The sequence below is a fragment of the Sciurus carolinensis genome, unplaced genomic scaffold (genome assembly GCF_902686445.1).
Source record: "Sciurus carolinensis unplaced genomic scaffold, mSciCar1.2, whole genome shotgun sequence".
NCBI lineage: Eukaryota > Metazoa > Chordata > Mammalia > Rodentia > Sciuridae > Sciurus > Sciurus carolinensis.
In genome coordinates this window covers 1,653,464-1,663,190 of record NW_025920132.1, presented here as the reverse complement: position 1 = coordinate 1,663,190, position 9,727 = coordinate 1,653,464, and positions in this window count along the sequence as shown.

The window sequence follows — 9,727 nt, the reverse complement described above, 5'->3', positions numbered from 1 at the left end:
AATCTATGCTAAGCCCACAGAAAACATCATTCTTTTTAAAAATATTTTAGATGTTGACAGACCTTTTTATTTTATTCATTCATTAATACGTGGTGCTGAGAATCAAATCCAGTGCCTCACACATGCTAGGCAAGTGCTCTACTGCTGAGCCACAAACCCAGCCTGACAACATCATTCTTAATGGAGAAAAACTGAAAGCATTCCCTCTAAAAACTGGAACAAGACAGGCGTGCCTTCTTTCACCACTTCTATTCAAAATCTTCCTTGAAACACTAGCCACAGCAGTTAGACAGACCACAGTAATTAAAGGAATATGAAAAGAAGAAATCAGGTTATAACTATTTGCTGATAACATGATTCTATATTTATAGGATCCTAAAATTTCCACCAGAAAACTTCTAAACCTAATATATAAATTCAGAAAAGTAGCAGGATTTAAAACCAATAAACATAATCTAATGCATTTTCATTCATATTTGATGTATCCCCTGAAAGAGAAATTAGGAAAAGCACTCCTTTCACAATAATCTCAAAAAAAAAAAAAAACACTTGGAAATCAATCTAACAGAACAGTTGAAAGACTGCTACAATGAAAACTATAGAACACTAAAAAAGAAATTAATGAAAACCTTAGAAGATGTAAAGATATCCCATGTTCTTGGAAAGGCAGAATTAAGATTGTCAAAATGACCATACTACCAAAGGTGCTAAATGGATTCAATGCAATTCCAATTAAAAGCCCAATTATACTCCTCACAGAAATAGAGAAAGCAATCATGAAATTCATCTGGAAGCATAAATGACCCAGAATAACTAAAACAATCCTAAGCACAAATAGTGAAGTAGGAGGTATCACAATACCAGATGTTAAACTGTAGTACAGAGCAATAGTAACAAAAATGGCATAGTATTGGCACCAAAATAAATAGGCAGACCAATGGTATAAAGACACAGAGACAAAACCACAAAAATACAGTTACCTCATACTATACAAGGGGCCAGTAACAAATAATGGATGAAAAATAGCCTGTTCAAAAAAGGTGCTGGGAAAACTGGAAATACATATGCAGTAAAATGAAAATATACCTCTGTCTCTCACCCTGCACAAAACTCAACTCAAAAGGGGTCAAAGACTTAGGAATTAGATCAGCAACCCTGCACCTAATAGAAGAAGAAACAGGTCCAAATCTTCACCATATTGGCTTAGGATAAGACTTCCTTAACATGACTCCCAAAGCACAAGAAATCAAAGTAAGAATCAATAAATGGGAATTCAAACTAAGAAACTTGTTCTCAGCAAAGAATACAATCAATAATGTGAAAAGAGAACCTACAGATTGGGATAAAATATTCTCCATGCGCACTGCAGGTAGAGAACTAATCTTCAAAATTTATAAATAACTTACAAAACTTTTCACCAAAAGTACAAAATACCCAGTCAATAAATGGGGAAGGAACTAAACGGACTCTTTACAGAAGAAGAGATACAGGTGACTAATAAATACATGAAAAAGGTTCAACATCTCTAGTAATTAGAGAAATACAAATTAAAACAACTGTAATATTGCATCTTACTCCAATTAGAATAACTATTTTCAAGAACACAAACAATAATAGATGTTGGCATGGATGTGGGGAAAAAAGTACACTCATACAATGCTGGTGGAGTTGCAAACTATTGCAGCCCCTCTGGAAAGCAGTGTAGAGATTCCTCAGAAAACTTGGAATGGGCCCACCTTTTGACCCAGCTATCCTATACCTCGGTTTATACCCAAAGGACTTCACATTAGCATACTATAGTAACGCAGCCACATCAATGTTTATGGCAGCTCAATTCACATAGCTAGATTATAGAACCAATCTATATGCCCTTCAACAGATGAATGGATAAAGAAATTGTGGTATATATACACAATGGAATATTATTCAGCCATAAAGAATAATATTATGGCATTTGCAGATAAATGGATGGCATTGGAGAATATCATGCTAAGTGAAATAAGCCAATCTCAATTAACCAAATGTTAAAGGCTTTCCCTGATACGTGGATGATGATATATATAATAGGGGTGGGGGTTGAGAGAAGAATGGAGTAAAATTAGATTACATGGAGGAAAATGAGAGGGTGGAGGGGCAGTTGTATGAAAGATGGTGGAATGAGACTGACATCATTAGACTATGTACATGTATAATTACATGAATGGTATGAATCTGCATCATGCACAACCATGGAAATAAAAATTTGTACAACATTTCTGTACAATGAATTAAAATGTAGTCTATAAGGATAAAAAAATAAATTAAAAAAATGAAGACTTAGTTACTTTATCTTGCTGAACTCTCTGGATTAGGATAGCATTGTTTATTATTCACTTACATGTTAGAATCTTGCAGTAGTATATCTTTCTATAATGTGGATATTGGTAACTGTTTTCTTTGATGTCCAACCATTGTTACTCATCCACCCACATTATTATTGTTTGGATATGCGAGTTTAGGCAGGACAGATCCTAGGGACAGGAATAAAGAAGGGTTAGACACAGTGCAAGCTCCTCCTACTGAACTCTAGAGTTGTTTCATAGACCCTGCATCCTGTGTCCCCAGTGTTGTTCATTTCAAACTGATTGCAGTTCTCTGGCTCCCATGCCATTTAGCTCTTAGTATTATGCCTGTTGATCTGGCAAACTTCAGTAGACTGTGGGCCCTCAAGATTGGAACTGTATCCTGTTCCCCAAGGTGTCTCCCAGCATCTGGTTTGTTGACTGGAGTACAGATGATGTCAGTAATTATCAATGACTATCTAAATGAAAAGATACCAAAGAATTCATAAAGAAGAGGAAGGCTGCTTTCTTTGTCAATTCGTAACTTCGGTTTCAAGCAGAGGATATTTGTTTCTCAGTGAGGCAGTTTTTGTTGCTTATTGATCCCCTGGTGTTTACCCTATTTGTCTGCTGTAATGACCTACAGTCTGCCAGCATATCAATGCCATTTTTGAGTGCAGATTGTTCACTGTCAGACATCTATCATCTGCCATTTCCCTGCCTCTTGCCTGTCCATCGCCTGCCTTACACCTATCCATCACCCAATGCATGAGGTTCACCTCCCGATTGTCCGACAACAGTCAGCAAACTGATCGCTGACCACCAGTGGAGCATCAGCTGCCTGCTGTTGCCTGGAAATTCACTGTTATAGTACCTGCAGGTTTGATTACATGTGGCTGCTGCCATTTTGAGACAACAGCCAGGCCCTGTAGGACCCCTGTCCAGACTGATTGAGCCCCATCTCCAGAATCCCTCAGCCCGATCGATCACTCCCTGCCTCTGGGGACCTCACATTGACTGCTCCCTGCCACCAGGAACCCAGACCAACTGACTGCACCCTATCACCGGGACCCCAGACCGACTGAATGCACTTGGCATCCAGAATCCCACAACCACACCAAACACACCTGACCTCCAGGACCCCAGCTGGACCAACCACATTTTGCCTCCAGGACCTCCAGTTGACCATGTCCACCACTGAGCTGCAGCTCCCCATTTGTCAACACATTTCAAAGCCAGAGTGGCCATCTTGGATAATCCTGGAAGCCTTAGCTCCGGTCATTGGGTGGGGCAAATCCCATTCTGCGACGCCTGCTGGAGGCTTGAAGCTCACTGTCAGGTACCGCTCATGCATCAGGCTACTGAAAACTGGGAGGTTTCATTAGTATATTAATGTTATACTGTAGATTTTCTTTTTTCTCCTTTTGAAAAATTTAAGTTTTTATTTCTTTACTTTTCTTGCTCTCTTTTCCTTTTGTTTACCTGTTTCCTCAGAGTCTCTTTCTCCCTTTTTTGCATGCTAATATCCAATTTCTTTTGAATACACTCTCACACTTTCTATTTTTTGGAACTTCTATGTGTTCTTTCCTTATCCCATTAACAGCCATGTTCTAAATCCCTCTCCATCCTCTTTGTCCTCCATTAGAAATTGCAGACCTTATTGCAAACCTATTTGTTTTACCAAAGATATTTGAATGCATTCTGTTTATTATGACAATTTTGTTATTGTCCTCATAGGGTCTATTTGGTCTAGGATTGCATAGTGTCTGATTTGGGCACTGCTAATATCGATCTCCCCTTGAAGAAAAGGTTTTGGAAACCTATAGGGTCACAATAAGCCTATAGGGGGAAATCTGCAATACCCCAGATCTGCACTGCTAGAAGGGAAGATACATGAACAACATGAAAAAACAAGGGAAGAAAATGATCCAAACAAATCTACATTCTATATTAATAGAATTCAATGACAGTATGTTTGAAGAAATATCAGAAAGGACTTCAGATTATACATGATTAAGATGATTTGCAAAGCAAAGGATGAGATTAGAGAACAAATGCAGGCAATGAATGATAATACCAATAAGCTGAAAGAGCACCTGCAGGAAGCAAAAGATCATTTCAACAAAGAAATAGAGATTCTCAAAAAAAAAAAAAACCAAACAGAAATCCTTGAAATTAAGGAAACAATAAACCAAATAAAAACTCAATGGAAAGCATCACCAAAAAACTAGACCACTTGGAAGACAGAACCTCAGACAATGAAGGCAAAATATTTAATCTTGAAAATAAAGCTGCCCAATCAGAGAAGATGGTAAGAAATCATGAACAGAATCTCCAAGAACTATGGGACATCATGAAAAGACCAAATTTAAGAATTATTGGGATGGAGGAAGGCATAGAGATACAAACCAAAGGAATGAACTACCTATTCAATGAAATAATATCAGAAAATTTCCCAAACCTGAAGAATGAAATGGAAAATCAAATACAAGAGGCTTACAGAACACCAAGTGTAAAAAATCACAACAGATCCACACCAAGGCATATTATAATGAAAACGCCTAACATTCAAAATAAAGATAGGATTTTGAACACCACGAGAGAAAAGCATCAGATTACATATAGGGGGAGACCAATATGGATAGGAGCTGCTTCTCAACCCACACTCTAAAAGCTAGAAGGGCCTGAACCAACATATTTCAAGCTCTGAAAGAACATGGTTGCCAACCAAGAATCCTATACCCACCAAAACTAACCTTCAGATTTGAAGATGAAATAAAATCCTTCCATGAAAAACAAAAGTTAAAAGAATTTACAAATAGAAAGCCTGCACTACAGAATGTTCTCAACAAAATATTCCAAGAGGAGGAAATAAAAAACAACAATGTAGGTCAGCAAAGGGAGGAACTACCTTAGAGAAAAACCACTCAAAGGAGAAACCAAGCCAACTTAAAAACCAAAATTAAGCCAAATGACTGGGAATAAAAATCATATCTCAATAATAACCCTGAATGTTAATGGCCTAAACTCATCAATCAAAAGACACAGACTGGAAGAATGGATTAAAAAGAAGGACCCAACAATATGCTGCCTGCAAGAGACTCATCTCATAGAAAAAGACCTCCAAAGACTGAAGGTGAAAGGATGGGAAAAAACCTACAATGCACATGGACTCAGTAAAAAAGCGGAGGTTTCCATCCTTATATAAGATAAAGTGGACATCAAATCACAGTTAGTCATAAGGGATACAAAAGGACATTTCATACTGCTTAAGAGAAACATAAATCAGCAAGACATAATGATAGTAAATACTTATGCCCCAAACAATGGTGCATCCCTGCACATCAAACAAATCCTCCTCAATTTCAGGAATCACATAAACCACAACACAATAATTCTTGGTGACTTTAAATCACCACTGTCACCACTAGATAGATCTTGCAAAAAAATTCAACAAAAGAAACCATAGAACTCAACAATACAATCAATAACATAGACTTAATAGACATATATAGAATATTCCATCCATCAAAAGTGGTTTCACTTTCTTCTCAGCAACACATGGAACCTTCTCGAAAATAGATCATATGTTATGACACAAAGCAGCCATTAGGAAATGCAAAAAAATAAAGATACTGCCTTGTGTTCTATCAGATCATAATGAACTGAGAGTAGAAATCAATGACAAAATAAAAAATAGAAATTACTCCAAAACCTGAGACTAAATAATATGCTATTGAATGAAACATGGATAACAAAAAACATCAGGGAGGAGATAAAAAAATTCATAGAGTTCAATGAGAATGATGATACAACATATCAAAATCTCTGGGACACTAAGAAAGCAGTACTAAGAGGAAAATTCATTGGATGGAGCGCATTCCAGAAAAGAATGAAAAGTCAACAACTAAATGACCTAACATTACATTTCAAAGCACTAGAAAAAGAAGAACAGAATAACAGCAAAAGTAGTAGAAGACAGGAAATAATTAAAATCAGAGCTGAAATCAGTGAAATTGAAACAAAAGAAACAATTCAAAAAATTGAAAAAACAAAAAGTTGGTTTTTTGAGAAAGAAAACAAAATAGATAAACTGTTAACCACACTAACAAAGAGAAGGAGAGAGAAGACTCAAATTACTAAAATACATGATGCAAAAGGAAATATCACGACAGACACCACTGAGATACAGAACATAATGAGAAGCTACTTTGAAAATCTCTATTCCAACAGCATAGAAACTACCAAAGACATTGACAAATTTCTAGAGACGTATGCTCCTCCCAAACTGAACCAGGAGGACATACACAGTTTAAACAGATCAATATCAAGCAATGAAATAGAAGAAGCCATTAAAAATCTACCATCCAAGAAAAGCCCAGGACCAGACGGATTCTCAGCCGAGTTCTATGAGACCTTCAAAGAAGAACTCATTCCACTACTTCTCAAAGTATTCCAGGAAATAGAAAAGGAGGGTACCCTACTGAACTCATTCCATGAAGATAAAATCACCCTCATACCCAAACCAGGCAAAGACACATCAAGGAAAGAAAATTTTAGACCAATATCCTTGATGAATACAGATGCAAAGATCCTTAACAAAATATTGGCAAACCGTATCCAAAAGCATATTAAGAAAATTGTGCACCACGATCAAGTGGAGTTCATCCCTGGAATGAAAGGATGGTTCAACATCCATAAATCAATAAATGTAATCCATCATGTCAATAGACTTAAGAAAAAGAATCATATGATTATTTAAATTGATGCAGAAAAAGCATTTGACAAAATACAATACCCCATCATGCTCAAAACACTAGAAAAAATAGGGAGAGTAGAAACATACCTGAACATTTTAAAGGCTATTTATGCTAAGCCCACGGCCAACATCATTCTTAATTGGCAAAAACTGAAACCATTCCCATAAAAATGGGAAGAAGACAGGGATGTCCTCTTTCACAATTTCAATTCAACATCCTTCTTGAAATACTAGCCAGAGCAATTAGCCAGACTAAAGAAATTAAAGGGATACAAATAGGAAAAGAGGAACTTAAGCTGTCACTATTTGCTGATGACATGATTCTCTATTTAGAAGATCCAATAAACTCCTCCAGAAAACTTCTAGACCTCATCAATGAATTCAGCAAAATATCAGGCTATAAAATCAACATGCATAAGTCCAAAGCATTTTTATACGTAGGCGATGAAACACCTGAAAGGAAAATGAGGAAAACAACCTCATTTCAATAGCCTCAAAATAAATAAAATACTTTGGAATCAATCTAACCAAAGAGGTAAAAGATCTCTACAATGAAAACTACAAAATATGGAGAAAGAAATTGAGGGAGACCTTAGAAGATGGAAAGATCTTCCATGTTCTTGGATTGGCAGAATTAATATTTTCAAAATGGCCATACTACCAAAAGTGCTATACAGATTGAATGCAATTCCAAGTAAAATCCCAATGATGTACCTTAAAGAAATAGAGCAAGTAATCATGAAATTCATCTGGAGCAATAAGAAACCCAGAATAGCTCAAGCAATCCTTAGCAGGAAGAATGAAACAGGGGGTATCACAATACCAGAACTTCAAATATACTACAAAGCCATAGTAACAAAAACAGCATGGTTTTGGCATCAAAATAGACAGGTAGATCCATGGTACAGAATAGAGGACATGGACACAAACCCAAATAAATACAATTTTCTCATACTAGACAAAGGGTCCAAAAATATGCAATGGAGAAAACATAGCCTTTTCAACAAATGGTGCTGGGAAAATTGGAAATCCATATGCAACAGAATGAAACTAAACCCCTATCTCTCATCCTGCACAAAAATCAACTCACAATGGATCAAGGACCTTGAAATCACACCAGAGACCCTGCATCTTATAGAAGAAAAAGTAGGCCCAATTCTTCTACTTGTTGGCTTAGGATCAGACTTCCTTAACAGGACTCCCATAGCACAAGAAATAAAAGCAAGAATCAATAACTGGGATAGATTCAAACTAAATAGCTTTCTCTCAGCAAAGGAAATAATCAGCAATGCGAAGAGAGAGCCTTTGGAGTGGGAGAATATCTTTGCCACTCATACTTCAGATAGAGCACTAATTTCCAGAATGTATAAAGAACTCAAAAAACTCTACACGAAAAATACAAATAACCCAATCAACAAATGGGCTAAGGATATGAACAGACACTTCACAGATCTACAAGCAGTCACCAAACATATAAAAAAATGTTCACCATCTTTAGTAATAAGAGAAATGCAAATCAAAACTACACAAAGAATCCATCTCACCCCAATTAGAATGGCGATTATCAAGAATACAAGCAACCATAGGTGTTGGAAAGGATGTGGGGAAAAAGGTACACTCATATTTTGCTGGTGGGGCTGAAAATTAGTGCAGCCACTCTGGAAAGCACTGTGGAGATTCCTTAGAAAACTTGAAATGGACCTACCATTTGATCCAGCTATCCCACTCCTCGGCCTATACCCAAATGACTTAAAATGAGCATCCTACAGAGATACAGCCACATCAATGTTCATAGCTGCTCAATTCACAATAGCCAGACTGTGGAACCAACCTAGATGCCCTTCAATTGATGAATGGTTAAAGAAAATGTGGTATATATATATATATATATATATATATATATATATATATACAATGGAATATTACTCAGCTATAAAGATTTATGAAATTATGGCATTTGCAGGCAAATGGATGAAATTGGAGAATATCATGTTAAGTGAGATAAGCCAATTTCAAAAATCCAAAAGATGATTGATCTCACTGATAAGTGGATGATGACACATAATGCGGGGTGTGAGGGTGGAAGAATGGAGGAAAGACGGACTGTGTAGAGGGAAAAGAGGTGGGAGGGGTGGGGGGAAGAAAATATTGGAATGAATCAAACATCATTACCCTATGTAAATGTATGATTATGCAAATTGTATGCTGTTGCTTCATGTACAAACAGAAACAACATATATCCCATTTGTTTACAATAAATTAAATTTAAAAAAAAGAATTCATAAAGAGATGTCAACAAAGTTAAGGGTTTAAAAAATCAAGTCTGTTAACCTTTTGAGTGGGTCCTTTGGCTTGTCAATATTATATATTCCAAGTACCATCTCTGTGCCAGAAGTATGATGTATACAATGAGATTTAGGGTCTTATAGGAAAATGATAACCTAAAGAGATTCTAATTGCTATTCTACTTCTCTGGCTTACTACTGGAATTGGGGTAGGCTATAATGATGTGACTGTGTCCCAGGAGAAATCGGGTTTCTTTCTTTCCCCTGGCTCTTATTCTTATCACATGAAATCAAGCTTTAGTCATACACAGCAAAACATTGACTTTTTTACAATTTTAACTTTGGCAGAGAAGGAAAAGCTA